This window comes from Schistocerca cancellata, chromosome 1, assembly GCF_023864275.1.
Source record: "Schistocerca cancellata isolate TAMUIC-IGC-003103 chromosome 1, iqSchCanc2.1, whole genome shotgun sequence".
Lineage (NCBI taxonomy): Eukaryota > Metazoa > Arthropoda > Insecta > Orthoptera > Acrididae > Schistocerca > Schistocerca cancellata.
Genome location: NC_064626.1, coordinates 434760228 through 434778954, shown reverse-complemented (window position 1 = coordinate 434778954; position 18727 = coordinate 434760228). Strand labels below are relative to the sequence as shown.

General features: G+C 41.4%; 1 protein-coding gene across 6 annotated transcripts in view; it reads right to left on the bottom strand.

Moving 5' to 3' along the window:
• The window catches only part of LOC126176538 (uncharacterized), a 28023-nt gene extending 10636 nt beyond the window's left edge, over positions 1-17387 (bottom strand). Inside the window, exons 1-2 of one of the 6 annotated variants that reach the window (XM_049923714.1) lie at positions 17066-17387; positions 16880-16981 (exon numbers count right to left, since the gene is read on the bottom strand). The gene's annotated coding sequence lies outside the window, so the exon portion shown is untranslated. The remainder of the gene's footprint in view (positions 1-16879; positions 16982-17065) is intronic. The other 5 variants (XM_049923729.1, XM_049923698.1, XM_049923721.1 and 2 more) reach the window with 5 other exon arrangements.
• Positions 17388-18727: the final 1340 nt, after the last annotated feature.

The following is an 18727-nucleotide window of genomic DNA, read 5'->3' as shown; positions in this document are numbered from 1 at the left end:
ATGAAGGTATAATACCTAAATTTGCCAGAATTTTTCCATTACCTTGGAACAAAAATGGCCAACAACATTAAGTGGCCCACTAATTTTGCTTTAGTAAGGGAGCGCATTGGTGTTACGTGCAGACAACTGGATTTCATAGACAAGGATTTATTTTATTTGCATTTGGAAGATTTGGCATTGCTGTCTGCTGCATCCTGGGATTGGGTTGACAGTTCATCCCGGGCAATATCAGGCTGGGTCCACGCAAATGCCATCAGTAGGCAATCTTCAAAGTTTCAATGGCTTTCTTCTCAGTCTACAATAACAAATGATGACATCCACTGATATGTTGTGATTAAACTCGCAACCACACAATGCTGACAGTATTGGAAAAGAGATTAAATTTTGCCCCTACACCCAGGAATGTTCTCATCATGGAATTCATTTCCGCGGTTGAACAAGTGGTGTCCAGGTTTGGAAACTCCTACTTGCAACTTGGCCAAGTATTTAGCATCCATTCTCAGACCCTATGTCAGAAAATACGATCATCATATTTCCTGTTCTCTCGTTTTTATTCAGTGTTTGAAGTCTTTGTGTCTCAGTCCCATGGATCTGCTGTTAGGTTTGATGTCTCTCTTTTTACCAGAGTTCCTCTTGAAGAGTCTTTGCAGTTAATTGGTGAAAAATTGGACGAAGAAACAACTATGCTTTGTCACCATGTATTGACATTGACATATTTTTATTTCATGACATACTTTGAACAAACTGACAGAGTGGCTATGAGGAGTCCGTTATCCCTCACTGTCACCAATTTGTTTATGGAAGATTTTTGAGTACACAGCACTGAAGGCAGCATTCTTAAAACTGATTTGTTTTTGGAGGTATGTCGACAATACGATTATGATATGGCCCCTTGGGAGGATGCTCTATTTCCTTTCTTAGATCATTTTAGTTCTCTGCATCCCAATATTAAGTCCATGATGGAAGTTGAAAAAGATGGAAATTTTCGTTTTTAGATGTCTAGGTCTACAGGAGGGATGATGGAACATTAGGACACAGTATTTATCATACAACCATGCATGATATCTTCATGCATCAAGTTGACATCCGTCGTACCAACGTAATGGGGTCCTACGTACATTGGTAAAGAAAGCTTACGCCATCTCAGATGCAGGATAGTTTGACACAAGAACTGTATCAGCTAAAAGCCGTGTTCAAGCAGAATCATTATACTGACAATCAGATCCATCATGCTGTACAGATTGGATCTTTGAGGGAACCAACAGAGGATACAAGCAAATCAGTGGCATTTTGCAGGAAGCATATCTTCAAAAATATGAAGAATTTTAAAGAGATTTGATATTAAAAGTGTATTCCATCTGCCAGCTAAGAAAAGAGCTCCGCTGGACTCAGTGAAGGATGATTTGGGTTTGAGGAAGTCTGATGTCCACAAAATTCCCTGCAAATGAAGGAAAGCCTGTATTGGACAGACTATTTGCATGATACAGGATTGATGCATGGAGCACCACTGCCACACGTGTTTGTTTCTGCCAGAAAAATCTTCAGTTGCAAAATATCGTCTTACTGAAGGACATAAAATGTTGTACGATAAGACACAAGTGGTTGCCCCTGCATCACATTATTGGAACTGTACTGAAAGAAGCTCTTGAAATCCACCAATCTGACAATATTATGAACAGAGATATGGGGATTCCTTTAAGTACAAGTTGGAACCCTGTTTTGTTTGACATTAAAAAACAATGGTCATTGTTTCGGTCATCAGAAGCAGTCAATATGTTTGATATAAATTCATCATTTCCGCAAGTTTTCACCACTGGTGCGCTGCTGTGCCTTGCGTCAGAGGGCAGTTATGTTCATACACATGCGCTGTATAAAGGAGCCACCACGGCGTGTATGATTTCAGTTCTGGAGAGTTAGTGCAACAGCTTACTCACCTGAAGATGGCGGTCAGACGGACCACTCAAGTATTGTGTCAAGATGATGATATATTCTGGCTGGGGACCCAACATGAATATCATGTTTGTAAGCTGTTATGTGTTGCCATTACACGAGAAAAAAATAGAGAAACAGCATTTTATGTTTTTATTTTACTTACCACAATATGAAAACAATCCTGGACACTTCGTTTATCATACAATAAAGACAAGAGCTGATATAAGTCACACAAATACATTCTAAGACAAAAAAATATGTCACCAGAAGGGACTATCCAACTGGAACAGAAATCAGTAAATGTGATGTCATATACTGACAAACAAATGATTACAATTTCAGAAAAAAAAAATTATGATTTATTCAAGAGGAAGAGTGTCACCACCTGTGGAAGTCAATAATGTTGGTCCATCTTTGGCCCTTGTGCAAGCAGTTACTCGGCTTGGCACTGATTGGTAGAGTTATTGGAAGTTCTCCTGAGAGATCTTGCCAAATTCTGTCTGACTGGTGCTTTAGACCATTAATATATGGTGATTATTAGAAGGCCCTGCTCATAATGCTCCAAACTTTCTCAATTTGGGAAAGATCCAGTGACCTTGCTGGCCAAGGAAGGGCTTGGCAAGCACAAAGACAAGCAATAGAAACTCGCTGTGTGTGAGTGGGCATTATCTTGCTGAAATGTAAGCCCAGGATGCCCCAAGAGCAACACAACGAGGCACAGAATATTGTTGATGCACTGCTGTGCAGGATGAATGTCAAGGATGACAATATAAGGGGCCCTGCTCTGAAAACAAATGGCACCTCTGACTATCACTCCTGGTAGCCTTGTCTATACAACAGGCAACAATCAGGTTGGTATCCCACCACTGTCTGGGGCATCTCCAACCACGTCTTTCAGCCTGGAACAGAATTGTCTTCAGCGATGAGCCCTGCTTCGAATTGAGCCCCAATGACCAGCAAAGACATGTCTGAAGGCCCAACTACCAGGAGTGATGGTCAGCAGTGCAATTTCTTTTCACAGCACGACCAGGACCCCTTTGGTTGTCATTCACGGGACCCTTACAGCACAGCAGCAAGTTGACAATATTCTATGCCCTGTTTTGTCACCCATCATGGCAAGCCATCCTAGGCTTACATTTCAGTAAGATAATTCCTGCCTGCACACAGGGAGAGTTTCTGCTGCTTGTCTTCAAACTTCCCAAACCCTACCTTGGCAAGCAAAGTCCCCAGATCTCTTCCCAATTGAGAATGCCTGGTGCCTCCCAACCACCTTGGGATTTTGACGATATAAAGCACCAATTGGAAAGAATTTTGCCCAACATCCCCCATGAGGATAGTCAATAACTCAATCAGTCAATGCCAAGCCAAATAACTGCTTGCTTAAGGGCCAGAGGTGGACCGATGTGCTATTGATTTGTTCAGTTTGTGAAGCTCTTTCTCTCGAATAAATCATGCAATTTTTCTGAAAGAGTAATCATTTGCTTGTCTGTAAATGTACATCACATCTACCAATTTCCATCCTATTCAGATAATTCCTTTGTGGTACATTGTTTTTGTTGTCCTGGAGTGTATATACTGTAGACATGAAGCAATGTTTTCCAACTTGACAAGTAACAACAATAGATATCACAATAAACACAAAGTGATTGTTGAAGCAGTTTACACACACCTAGTACAGCGTCAGGCACACCAAGAGGTGGCAATACATATTAGTAAAACCAATAAGTTGGCAGTAAGTATGCTTCCCAAAATCCAGAAAAGACATATCAATTTTGTGGTAAGCATGCTTCATGAAAATAGTTCTTTGGTGGTAATCTTGCTTCACAAGACCTTCAAAACAACATTAGTTGGTATGCTTCCCATAGCCCTTAAAGCTATATTTCACAATGAACAGAAACTACAGCTGGCGAGCACACAACCACTAGATACCAGGAGTGCACAGAAGTGGTATGATGTATTTGCATAAAGACAATAAATAAATATAATTACTGCCATGTACACAGGTTTAATATACGTCACTAGTGACAGTGAAGCTGGAATGGATGCAGTAAAAGTGACAAGCTAGGTAGTTGTGGTAGTACGTGAACGTAGAGGATGGAAGACTCTCACAAGACTGATGGGAAAGGTTGCTACATGCAGGGAGATAGATTGTTGAAGCATTTCATTTGGGGGGGGGCTTCATTTGGGGGGGGAGGGGGTGTCCAGGATAGACAACTTGACCCAATTAGTTTCTTGGCAGTATACAGTTATGCAGCCAAAAGTCACAAATTTTGTGACACAAGTTGATGTGGAGCTTAGGTGTTATCACAAAGTATTTTATGTCGTCAAATTTCTCGGGTTTTCATCAGGTACTGTGATGAAAGAGGTAAGAGATATAAAAAGGAACTTTGTTCTTCATTTAGTGGAATAGTAGTGAAGCACTGTGTGCAGTTACTGCCTGCTTGCATTACTAATCTCCGGAACTTGTTTTGTTAACTAAATATTGTGGTTTGAAACAATACACTACACTGCCATCTACTGTAATCAGCCATACTAACGCCACATTCATTTAATGCTGCAGTTAAGAAGTTCTGGAAATAAATTTTATGAACTTTAATTTAAAGAGGGGAACTGTTTTGCACTAGTTAACATTCAGCCCCTACAGCTATTTCTGAGCCAAAGACATTATTTCAAATCTGACAGAGCACAAGTATCACTCACAGGGCCTCAAGTCACAAATGAGTTTACAAGAATATGCAAACATACGTGGGTACGTGTTTTCTTTTACAAAAGCCTTGTTGGCCACAAGCTTACTTTGTGACAGGTTTTTTTTTTTTTTTTTTTTTTTGTTTTTTTTTTTGCCTCTCTGAGACTCAGCATCTCCACTAAATGGTGAGTAGCAACTACCCTTTTCATAATATTACAATATTATGAAAAGGATAATTGCTACTCATCATATAGTGGACATGCTTAGTTGCAGGAGGAATGTGGATAGGGTGTCCTCACCCTCAGTCAAGATCGCAAAGATGTCTTCACTAAAACTGAACCAGGTGAGGGGTTTAGGACTCAGGATGTTTATGAAGGATGCCTCTATATGGCCCATGGATAGGAACTCCACCCACTGTTTTAGGAAATGAAAGGCAGGTTCATAGTTTTCAGATGCAGAGACTCTAGCATACTGCAGAGCAAAATGTTTGGTAACAGCATCTGGGTCAGTGAAGAGAGTGACATTCAAGGTATTACCAGGTACACCTGCAGGTGTCTGGTATCTGTAGGGATGTCTGATATTTGCCCAAACCTGTGAAGGGGACATACATGGTCCAATGGTTGAAATGTACCATTCCCGACATTCTTGTTTCTTATTAGGTGGTGGGCCTGGACATGGAGCCATTTAAAGGAAATGAGCTGCTCAACTGATGGGTGCCACTTATGGTGCTGGAGGGCCTGATGTGTTCTCTCATGGCCTCCGAGATTTCTGACGACCGCCAAAATACTGCCTTCCATTGGGGCACGCCTGAAGAACAGGGGATCGCTACATCAGTTGCCATAAGAGTGGCTGTAGTTGTATTCTGGAAAGCCTCATCCATGTCTCCATGTAGCAGGGAGTCAAGGGTGAGAGCAGAAACGAAAGCAGCCCAGTCAACACTGTTGAGAGCCCATCTGGGCAGGTTTCACGGGAATGACACTAACAGAGGGACAGGAAGATAGGGAAGTAGTCTCTACCAACAGGTCGTCGTAGACTCTCTCGTGGATGTATGGATGTACTGGAGAAGACAAGAGCTGCAAATGCGAAGGTCAATGGCCGAGAAAGTTCTGTGCACCACATTCAAGTGTGTGACGATACCATTATTCAACAGGCAAAGGTGAAGTTGTGTCAGTAAGTTTTCAAGGTCTTTACCATGACCAGTGATTGTGTTCCATCCCAAAAACGATTATGGGCGTTTATTAGGAAAGGTGAAGGGGTCAGAGAGGAAGGGGAGGGGGGGTTGAAAAACCAATGCAAACAATATTTTCACTCTTAAATGAAGTTGTCAGATTCTAAAACTGGTCCCTGTAACCTTACAAGACTAGCGACTGCTCAAAAAATTAGATGGAAGGAAGTATATACAAAAAGTATATGGTATTTATGGCACCCCATTTGCTTAGTTCGAGACTTATCTTAATAAACAGGCTGCACTGCAAAAATTTTGTGGATAGACCTTGCACACCCAATAAAACAGTGTACATATAATTGAATAATAGTAATAAAAATACCCCTTGTATGGGAGGTAACATACCATACATTAGTCACTTGCTGGATTAACTGTTCCTTCCAAAATGGTGCCCCCTTCCCAATAATCTGGCATGCTTGAGACGTAAATCAACTATAAGTTTATTTGTTGTACTGCTCATATGTGGACTGCTGGGTTTAGTGTCAGTGCTGATACTGACTACAGGGATGCGGCTGATGGAAGAGTGTGATAACTGCAGATGATATCTGCATATGTGGGTCTTGGTATGGCGAGGCTTACGGTGTCCGTGCAGTGTCTTGTAGGGATGGTGGAAGTGTGACCCGTGCTGTCTTGACCTGCTTCATAGAGACTTTTGTGGTTGTCTCATTTTGCAGGACTCCAATGTTGAGGTCTGCTTGTAGAGACACTGTGAAGGGACCAGTGGACCAGTGTGCTGCAACTGGAGTGGCAATTTGAAGATCTGTGGGGAGCAAAATTTGATTAAAGTTGTCCAAAGCTTTTTGGACAAGAAAAGATTGTACACCATGGTGACTGATCTTTGCTACGTCGAATGACTCCTTACCCTCTCCCTTAAAACCCAAATCCTTTCGTCTTTCCCTCTCCTTCCCTCTTTCCTGATGAGGCAACCGTTGGTTGCGAAAGCTTGAATTTTGTGTGTGTGTTTGTGTGTCTATCGACCTGCCAGCGCTTTTGTTTGGTAAGTCTCATCATCTTTCTTTTTAGATATATTTTTCCCACGTGGAATGTTTCCCTCTATTATATATATATATATATATATATATATATATATATATATATATATTTTTCAAAAATGTCTGCTTGTGTCTGTGTATATGTGGATGGATATGTGTGTGTGTGCGAGTGTATACCTGTTCTTTTTTCCCCCTAAGGTAAGTCTTTCCGCTCCCGGGATTGGAATGACTCCTTACCCTCTCCCTTAAAACCCAAATCCTTTTGTCTTTCCCTCTCCTTCCTTCTTTCCTGACGAGGCAACCGTTGGTTGCGAAAGCTAGAATTTTGTGTGTATGTTTGTGTGTCTATCAACCTGCCAGCGCTTTTGTTTGGTAAGTCTCATCATCTTTCTTATATATATATATGGTTATAATAGAAGGAAACATTCCACGAAGGAAAAATATACCTAAAAACAAAGATGATGTGACTTACCAAATGAAAGCGCTGGCAGGTCGACAGACACACAAACGAACACAAACACACACACAAAATTCAAGCTTTCGCAACAAACTGTCGCCTCATCAGGAAAGAGGGAAGGAGAGGGAAAGACGAAAGGATGTGGGCTCTAAGGAAGAGGGCAAGGAGTCACTCCAGTCCCGGGAGCGAAAGACCCACCTTAGGGGGAAAAAAGGACGGGTACACACACACACACACACACACACACACACATCCATCCACACATACACAGACACAAGCAGACATATTCAAAGACAAAGAGTTTGGGCAGACATGTCAGTCGAGGCAAAAGTGCAGAGGCAAGGATGTTGTCGAATGACAGGTGAGGTATGAGTGGCGGCAACTTGAAATTAGCGGAGATTGAGGCCTGGTGGATAGAGAGGATATATTGAAGAGCAAGTTCCCATCTCCGGAGTTCGGATAGGTTGGTGTTAGTAGGAAGTATCCAGATAACCCGGACGGTGTAACACTGCGCCAAGATGTGCTGGTCGTGCACCAAGGCATGTTTAGCCACAGGGTGATCCTCATTACCAACAAACACTGTCTGCCTGTGTCCATATATATATAATAGAGGGAAACATTCCACGTGGGAAAAATATATTTAAAAAGAAAGATGATGAGACTTACCAAACAAAAGCGCTGGCAGGTCGATAGACACACAAACAAACACAAACATACACACAAAATCTAGCTTTCGCAACCAACGGTTGCCTCGTCAGGAAAGAGGGAAGGAGAAGGAAAGACAAAAGGATATGGGTTTTAAGGGAGATGGTAAGGAGTCATTCCAATCCCGGGAGCGGAAAGACTTACCTTAGGGGGAAAAAAGGACAGGTATACACTCGCACACACATACACATATCCATCCACATATACACAGACACAAGCAGACAATGTCTGCTTGTGTCTTGTATGTATGGATGGATATGTGTGTGTGTGCGAGTGTACACCTGTCCTTTTTTCCCCCTAAGGTAAGTCTTTCCGCTCCCGGGATTGGAATGACTCCTTACCCTCTCCCTTAAAACCCATATCCTTTTGTCTTTCCTTCTCCTTCCCTCTTTCCTGACGAGGCAACCGTTGGTTGCGAAAGCTAGATTTTGTGTGTATGTTTGTGTTTGTTTGTGTGTCTATCGACCTGCCAGCGCTTTTGTTTGGTAAGTCTCATCATCTTTCTTTTTAAATATATATATATATATATATATATATAATTTTTTATAATCAATGGTTTCCGGGGGTAACAGACTGGGTAGGGATTCCAGGCGTTCGAGAAAGTGGTTGGTGTCTTTGATGAAGGACGGGACACTGCATGTAATGGGTTGAAGGTGTTGATCTACGTAGGCAGAGATGCGTTCTGTGGGGGCTTGGTAACCAGCTACAATGGGACGGCCGGGATGATTGGGTTTGTGAATTTTGGGAACATTCCCACGTGGAATGTTTCCCTCTATATATATATAAAAAGAAAGATGATGAGACTTACCAAACAGAAGCGCTGGCGGGTCGATAGACACACAGACGAGCACAGGCATGCACACGAGGTTCTGGCTTTTGCAACCAACGGTTGCCTCGTCGGGAGGGAGGGGGGGGGGGGAGGGAGGGACGGGGGGATTTGGGTTTTGAGGGAGAGGGTGGGGAGTCGTTCCAGTCCCGGGAGCGGAAGGACTTGCCTTAGGGGGAAAAAGGGACGGGTGTGCGCTCGCGCGCACACACATATCCATCCGCATATACGCGGACACAGGCGGACATTTGTGAAGGCAAAGAGTTTGGGCCTTTACAAATGTCTGCTTGTGTCTGTGTATATGCGGATGGATATGTGTGTGTGTGTGAAAGTGTATACCTGACCTTTTTTCCCCCTAAGGTAAGTCTTTCGCTCCCGGGATTGGAATGAATCCTTACCCTCTCCCTTAAAACCCAAATCCTTTTGTCTTTCCCTCTCCTTCCCTCTTTCCTGATGAGGCAACAGTTTGTTGCAAAAGCTTGAATTTTGTGTGTATGTTTGTGTTCGTTTGTGTGTCTGTCGACCTGCCAGCACTTTCATTTGGTAAGTCACATCATCTTTGTTTTTAGGTATATTTTTCCTACGTGGAATGTTTCCTTATAATGTGTCCATTTCTTGTGGCACATGAGTTCTCTTTAAGGTCCAACACCATCTTTCTGCCCTCCCCCCTCCTCCCACTTGCTGGTGGGATGGTAGATTATTGTATGATCATGCTGTATGCCATACCAGTAGGCCAATTCTTGGAACAAAACTGTTTCAGATTGCCAACTCTGGTCTTCAAATGGCTCTAAGCACTATAGGACTGAACATCTGAGGTCAGCATTCCCCTAGACTTGTAATTTTGTTGTTGTTGTCTTCAGTCCTGAGACTGGTTTGATGCAGCTCTCCATGCTACTCTATCCTGTGCAAGATTCTTCATCTCTCAGTACCTACTGCAACCTACATCCTTCTGAATCTGCTTAGTGTATTCATCTCTTGGTCTCCCTCTACGATTTTTACCCTCCACACTGCCCTCCAATGCTAAATTTGTGATCCCTTGATGCCTCAGAACATGTGCTACCAACCGGTCCCTACTTCTTGTCAAGTTATGCCACAAACTCCTCTTCTCCCCAATTCTATTCAATACCTCCTCATTAGTTATGTGATCTACCCATCTAATATTCAGCATTCTTCTGTAGCACCAAATCTTGAAAGCTTCTAGTCTCTTCTTGTCCAAACTATTTATCGTCCATGTTTCACTTCCATACATGGCTACACTCCATACAAATACTTTCAGAAACGACTTCCTGACACTTAAATCTACACTCAATGTTAACAAATTTCGCTTCTTCAGAAACGCTTTCCTTGCCATTGCCAGTCTACATTTTATATCCCCTCTACTTCAACCATCATCAGTTATTTTGCTCCCCAAATAGCAATACTCATTTACTACTTTGAGCATCTCCTTTCCTAATCTAATTCCCGCAGCATCATCCGATTTAATTTAACTACATTCCATTATCCTCGTTTTGCTTTTGTTGATGTTCATCTTATATCCTCCTTTCAAGACACTGTTCATTCCGTTCAACTGCTCTTCCAAGTTCTTTGCTGTCTCTGACAGAATTACAATGTCATCGGCGAAACTCAAAGTTTTTACTTCTTCTCCATGGACTTTAATACCTACACCGAATATTTCTTTTGTTTCCTTTACTGCTTGCTCAATATACGGATTGAATAACATTGTGGACAGGCTACAACCCTGTCTCACTCCCTTCCCAACCGCTGCTTCCCTTTCATGCCCCTCGACTCTTATAACTGCCATCTGGATTCTGTACAAATTGTAAATAGCCTTTCGCTCCCTGTATTTTACCCCTGCCACCTTTAGAATTTCAAAGAGAGCATTCCAGTCAACATTGTCAAAAGCTTTCTCTAAGTCCACAAATGCTAGAAATGTAGGTTTGCCTTTCTTTAATCTATTTTCTAAGATAAGTTGTAGGGTCAGTATTGCCTCAGGTGTTCCAACATTTCTGCGGAATCCAAACTGATCTTCGCCGAGGTCGGCTTCTACCAGTTTTTCCATTCGTCTGTAAAGAATTCGCGTTAGTATTTTGCAGCTGTGACTTATTAAACTGGTAGTTCGGTAATTTTCACATCTGTCAACACCTGCTTTCTTTGGGATTGGAATTATTATATTCTCCTTGAAGTCTGAAGGTATTTCGCCTGTCTCATACATCTTGCTCACCAGATGGTAGAGTTTTGTCAGGACTGGCTCTCCCAAGGCCGTCAGTAGTTCCAATGGAATGTTGTCTACTCCCAGGGCCTTGTTTCGACTCAGGTCTTTCAGTGCTCTGTCAAACTTTTCACGCAGTATCATATCTCCCATTTCATCTTCATCTACATCCTCTTCCATTTCCATAATATTGTCCTCAAGTACATCACCCTTGTATAGACCCTCTATATATTCCTTCCACGTTTCTGCTTTCCCTTCTTTGCTTAGAACTGGGTTTCCATCTGAGCTCTTGATATTCATACAAGTGGCTCTCTCTTCTCCAAAGGTCTCTTTAATTTTCCTGTAGGCAGTATCTATCTTACCCCTAGTGAGATAAGCCTCTACATCCTTACATTTGTCCTCTAGCCATCCCTGCTTAGCCATTTTGCACTTCCTATCGATCTCAATTTTGAGACGTTTGTATACCCTTTTGCCTGCTCCATTTACTGCATTTTTATACTTTCTCCTTTCATCAATTAAATTCAATATTTCTTCTGTTACCCAAGGATTTCTACTAGCCCTCGTCTTTTTACCTACTTGATCCTCTGCTGCCTTCACTACTTCATCCCTCAGAGCTACCTATTCTTCTTCTTCTGTGTTTCTTTCCCCCATTCCTGTCAATTGTTCCCTTATGCTCTCCCTGAAACTCTGTACAACCTCTGGTTTAGTCAGTTTCTCCAGCTCCCATCTCCTAAAAATGCCACCTTTCTGGAGTTTCTTCAGTTTTAATCTGCAGTTCATGACCAATAGATTGTGGTCAGAGTCCACATCTGCCCCTGGAAATGTCTTACAATTTAAAACCTGGTTCCTAAATCTCTGTCTTACCATTATATAATCTATCTGATACCTTCTAGTATCTCCAGGATTCTTCCATGTATACAACCTTCTTTTATGATTCTTGAACCAAGTGTTAGCTATGATTAAGTTATGCTCTGTGCAAAATTCTACTAGGTGGCTTCCTTTTTCATTTCTTAGCCCGAATCCATATTCACCCACTATGTTTCCTTCTCTCCCTTTTCCTACTCTCGAATTCTAGTCACCCATGACTATTAAATTTTTGTCTCCCTTCACTACCTGAATAATTTCTTTTATCTCATCATACATTTCATCAATTTCTTCATCATCTGCAGAGCTAGCTGGCATATAAAATTGTACTACTGTAGTAGGCATGGGCTTCGTGTCTCATCTTGGCCACAATAATGCGTTCACTATGGTGTTGGTAGTAGCTTACCCGCACTCCTATTTTTTTATTCATTATTAAACCTACTCCTGCATTACCCCTATTTGATTTTGTATTTATAACCCTGTGTTCACCTGACCAAAAGTCTTGTTCCTCCTGCCACCGAACTTCACTAATTCCCACTATATGTAACTTCAACCTATCCATTTCCCTTTTTAAATTTTCTAACCTACCTGCCTGATTAAGGGATCTGACATTCCATGCTCCAATCCGTAGAATGCCAGTTTTCTTTTTACGGTTCCGCCGGACTGAAGTGCCTAGAACCGCTTGGGCACAGCGGCCGGCTGGCTCTGGTCTATATTGATGTGGAGGGTCAAGTGGATCATGTTATCTAGTTGTCATAGAAGCTATTTGCTGGCTGTTTCAACAGAAATGCATTTCTGCAGATGGAGTACAGCTGTTCAACACTGTGAAAAGGAATCTAGCTGTCTGCTTGTGGAAGGGGATTGATGTATATATGGGCAAATCGTGCTGGAAAGCCTTGAAATTGTCCAATGTTGGTGCGTACATGTTGCCCCACTTTGCACTGCTGGCATTAAATACACTAACATGCTCATGCATGGTCATCTTTTTAATCAGTATCACACAAAAACTTACGGTAGGAAGATGATGGTTGTGTTTGCTTCTACAGGTGATGGATTGTGAATGCTGTAGAAAGCAGCTTTGCAGAGGTTCAGCAAAACATAGGGCCATGGGCTACGCTAAGAGATGTCAGACTATAGTGTTAACTTAGTTCCTGGCATTTTTGTTGATGCCATCTCACAGCAATGGTGATTACACAAACACCATTTTCAGATGGTATCGCATTATGACACCACATACTGGTAATCCTGCAAGTGGACCCCAGAAATGGAAAAAGCTTTTCATGAAGAAAAAGCTTTTCATGAACTCCAGGTGAGCCTAATTAGCGCAGTGCTACAGCCTTTCCAAGGGCAATATGCATACCTGATATAATTGTAGGTGCTAGCCAAACAGCAATAGGTGACAAACTATACTAACAAACTGACTGAATTTGGCAACTGTTAAATGTTTTTTCCAAAAGAATGCAAACAGCGCAGTAGCAGTGGACTGCATGACAAAACTTCTTGCAATTTATGAAGCTGTTAAACATTCGACCCCACACTGAAGCTCGTCTTCCAACAATTTACATTAGTCCACAACACCAGCAAAAAATGTCTCCCCTGGCAGTTCAGACATGTACAACTTGTCAACCAGTTTACGACAGATTTGTACCACATAAAAGGAGCAGAAAACTTTTTGGTCAATTATGTTTTGCCCATCTGTGGCTTGGGGGAAAAAAGAAACTCGCCACTGTGACAGATCCACAACTACAAGATCTACCTGTCAACCCTTCTGCAGGACTGCAACTCATCCAAACCCTGGTGCCAGGAATCGAGTTAACACTATGGTCTGACATCTCTCAGCATAGCCCCTGGCCCTACGTTTTGCTGAACCTCTGCAAAGCTGCTTTCTACAGCATTCACAATCCATCACCTGTAGAAGCAAACACAATCATCATCTTCCTACCCTAAGTTTTTGTGTGATACTGATTAAAAAGATGACCATGCATGAGCATGTTAGTGTATTTAGTGCCAGCAGTGCAAAGTGGGGCAACATGTACACCCCAACATTGGGCAATTTAAAGGCTCTCCAGCACAATTTGCCCATATATACATCAATCTTGTACATCCCCTTCCAACAGCAGACAGCTAGATTCCTTTTCACAGTGTTGAACAACTGTACTCCATCTGCAGAAATGCACATTTCTGCTGAAACAGCCAGCGAATAGATTCAATGACAACTAGATAATCTGATCCACTTAACCCTCCACATCAATATAGACCGGAGCCAGCCAGCCGCTGTGGCCAAGCGGTTCTAGGCACTTCAGTCTGGCGGAACCGCGCTGCTGCTACAGTCGCAGGTTCAATTCCTGCCTTGGTCTTGGATGTGTGTGATGTCCTTAGGTTAGTTAGGTTTAAGTAGTTCTAAGTCTAGGGGAATGCTGACCTCAGATGTTCAGTCCTATAGTGCTTAGAGCCATTTGAAGACCAGAGCTGGCAATCTGAAACAGTTTTGTTCCAAGAATTGACCTACTGGTATGGCATACAGCATGATCATACAATAATCTACCATCCCACCAGCAAGTGGGGGGGGGGAGGAGGGAGGAGGGGGTAGGGCAGAAAGATGGTGTTGGACCTTAAAGAGAACTCATGTGCCACTAGAAGAAATGGACATATATATAGACAGACAGACAGACAGACACACACACACACACACACACACACACACACACACACACACACACACACACACACACAGTTGCTTTCTGTAGTGGAACCGTTGCAGTTAGTACAACAGCTCCCAAACCATGTCGCCAAGATCAGTCACCATGGTGTACAATCTGTTCTTGTCCAAAAAGCTTTGGAGAACTTTAATCAAATTTTGCTCCCCACAGACCTTCAAATTGCCACTCCAGTTGCAGCACACTGGTCCACTGGTCCCTTCACAGGGTCTCAACAAGCAGACCACAACATTGGAATTCTGCAAAATGACACAACCACATAAGTCTCTATCAAGTAGGTCAAGCCAGCACGGGTCACACTTCCACCATCCCTACAAGACACTGCACGGACACCGTAAGCCTCGCCATACCAAGACCCACATATGCAGATATCATCTGCAGTTAACACATTCCTCCATCAGCCACATCCCTGTAGTCAGTATCAGCACTGACACCAAACCCAGCAGTCCACATATGAGCAGTACAACAAATAAACTTATAGTTGATTTACGTCTCAAGCATGCCAGATTATTGGGAAGGGGGCACCATTTTGGAAGGAACAATCAATCCAGCGAGTGACTAATGTATGATATGTTACCTCCCATACAAAGGGTATTTTTATTATTAGAAATTAAAAAATAAAAAATAAATAAAAATTCCAAACCCTTCAGTTATATGTACACTGTTTTATTGGGTGTGCAAGGTCTATCCACAAATTTTTTGCAGTTCAGCCTGTTTTCTATTATTACAATAAGTCTCGAACTAAGCAAATGGGGCACCATAAATACCATATACTTTTTGTATATACTTCCTTCCATCTAATTTTTTGAGCAGTCGTCAGTCTTGTAAGGTTACAGGGAGCAGTTTTAGAATCTGACAACTTCATTTAAGAGCGAAAATACGTCTTTATCCAGTATGCAAAGCCAAACTGAGGTAACTTAAACAATTTGGTACCAGAAAGGAAATCAAGTGTACCACCATGGTGCAATGGATCTCAAATCAGAGACTGCTTGTTCATCTTTAGTATGTTACACAAGGCTTAAAATGGATATTCAGTTTTCCAGTAAGCATAAGTGATCTTATATCAAAGGCTAACTGTAAAGATAAGAAGTCCTATTCAGATGGGACAGGAATCCAATACTTTATTTGCATAACCACAACACTGCATTCAGTGATTTAAACTTTTTATTTATCAATGATTCTATCCTCTGTGGCTTGTCAGTACAGCTCGAGAAAAAGTAGTACAGTTTATAATTTATTTTTAGTAGCTACTCTTCCTTTTACCTTTAAGACACTTTCGTTCAACTAGCCAGTATTTGCGTATTATTTAACTCTGGCATCAATTGCCTCAGTCAATTAACAATTTTTTTGTATACACCGCCAGTAGAATAGTGTTTCTGATTCTTTCTGATCTAATCTCCGAGTTTATTTGTTGTATGTGGTGTGTGGTGTGCACTTGACGTCTTTGTGAAAACATTGAGAAAAGCATACAATTACGACAGCAGCAGACAACCACTGCATGTTACTCAGGGCTTGTTCGCAATTAAGGGGCACAGGTACTTACAATTTTTACGTTCCTGACAATAAGGAGGAACTGAAAATTACTTTCGAGAACAGAAAAATTCATAAACAGAAAAACTTCGAACGTTTCACGAAAACAGAATTAACATGGAATAGTCTTCACCCAATAACAGAAACTGCAGAGTGAAGGACTGAAAAAGTACTGGGATAATGTACCTCATAGACAAAAAATAATTATTTTACATGATTCACAACCGCCTGGACTCGAGGCAAGAACAACAAGCTGAAACAACGACCCGACTTGTTAGGATTACTGTAAATATCTACGATGACTGAACTATGCTTACGCACATGCTACTACAACTTTTTGACAAACGCACATAAGATGTTCCCTTCATTCTTCCTTTGCTGCCAAGCCAAAAAAACTGTTAAACTGGAGACAGTGCAAATGCATCACATCTACTCTGCACGCAAGTGATAATACGAAAATATGGAAGTAGGTCATTAATGATCCAAAATTACAATTTTTATTTATTTAATGACAATCTGCGTCCTACACAACACCCAAATCTGGTACAAACAATGGAAAGGATAGTTAACGCTAAAAGGGCAGTGACTTAGGCCTATAGTTGAAGTGGTAAAGAGTCGTGAGAATAAAATAGATTGTTAAGAGTCGAAAGTAAACATTTTCTAGTAAATACCTACGTTGGAACACAACAAAGAATCCCACACTAACCGGCCGCTTTGTATATTTCCCATTCCTTACCTTCTTGTGTGCATTAGTTTTCTACCCAGTCACGACATTCGGCTGCAGTAGACATATACTTAGTTTTAATAGCCCATACGCCCCTCGTGTGCTAAGCTGTAACTCCGAAATTTGTTAATTACACGAACGAGCAATCCTCATCCAAACACAACATTACGATTATAATGTACCACTGATTCCACTCACTGCGAAAAAACCTACTTTCGGATGATCAAAGCAGCGCCATGAACACAAATGTCGCTGTTGCTTCAACCTCAGCGTTTGACAGAAACCACACTGGAACAATGTTTTGACAGTACATTGAATCCTTTTGTGATTGCCTCTCACTTTTACTTTTTGTAGATACACTATTCACGAGTACTGTGCATTATTATTACGACGGATGAGAAACTAGATTGAGACGTAAAAGCAATAACATAAATGTTTACCAATCACTACTACAACAAATTTCAAAACGGTTCTCATACAAATATTACACAGTTGAGATTATATCGACGTAGAGGTATGTCCACACTAGTGATGGGCTAAACTGCGATTTTCCGATATCAGTGATTTCTGTGAATGCTACTTTTGAGTATCTGTTATTCTTAACTGTGATTTGTCGCAGTTAAGAGTCGCAGTTAAGGTATATAGGTCGTGTATCCCTCCGCCACTGCTATTTCTGCGATTTCTGCTACTTCCGCGATTTCTGCTACTTCTGCGATTTCTGTGACTTCTGCTACTTCTGCGATTTCTGCGATTTCTGTGATTCCTGCGATTTCTGCGACTTACCACCGTATGAGAAAGTTACATCTGTTAACACAGAAAATTGCATCTCAACAAACCTGTCTTTGGCAAGTATGTTTTACGTTTTTTCTTCCGTTGGCTTTAATTTTGTATTAAAGAAACAACTGTGAAAATATTAATAGTGTAATTAATATGTAAGTAGCCGTACAGTACCGTAATAGTTCGTATTTAGAAAATGAATTGTAACATATTGTTATGTTCACAGGTATCTGAACTACATTTCAGTCACTCAGTAAAGTGATAACTCAAAATATCATTGTCAACAGATCTGAAGAAATTGCCACTGCGTCTTTAGACCGTTTTCGTCAGACGAGACGAGTTTCTAAGCGTTTCGATGGACTTAATTACTTCAGTGTGATCGTTCTTGCAAATGTGATATTCATTATAGCAAATATTAGCAATCTACGTTGTCAATTATATTGCTAGTAATTAATGACAGCAAAAATTGTTTAATAATCCTTGTGTTTTTGCAGACACAGTTCTGACTCTGATTACTGGTTGCTGTACGTATCTACCCACATCAAGGCTGTTTTTGAGAGAGACTCGTGAAGATTCAAGACAGTTCTTAGAGGATTTGCAGTTTAAAAGTGAAATAAGTGTGTGAATGATTAAACTGTGTTTTATTGAAGTTGTTGTGCGATTTTAAAGGAATAATAAATGTCAAATACAGTGAGTGAATAATAAAAATCTCATTTTCCACATGTTTAAGCCGCCCTATACCCATAATTTTCCGCCACTTACTTATTGGTAAACACTTGGTGGAGAGTGACATGCCGCCCCCCCCCCCCCCCTTTCTCCACAATCTTGGTGTGACACTGACCTGTAACTTATCCCGAAGTCTACAATATGCATTTTGAGGCTGTTGATATGAAAGTGGGAAGTACAGATCTTCCAGTTAAATCAGGAATAGCTTAAGTGCATTACTTGAAAGTAACACAGGAAAAGCTTACTTATGTAGGTGGTAGTAGTGTCGGCAAAAAGTTCTTGTGTGTGAAGTTGCCATGTAGAACACCAGGTGTAAAACTTTTCTCCCGAGTCTTGAACTGTGTCGGAACAAAAGTG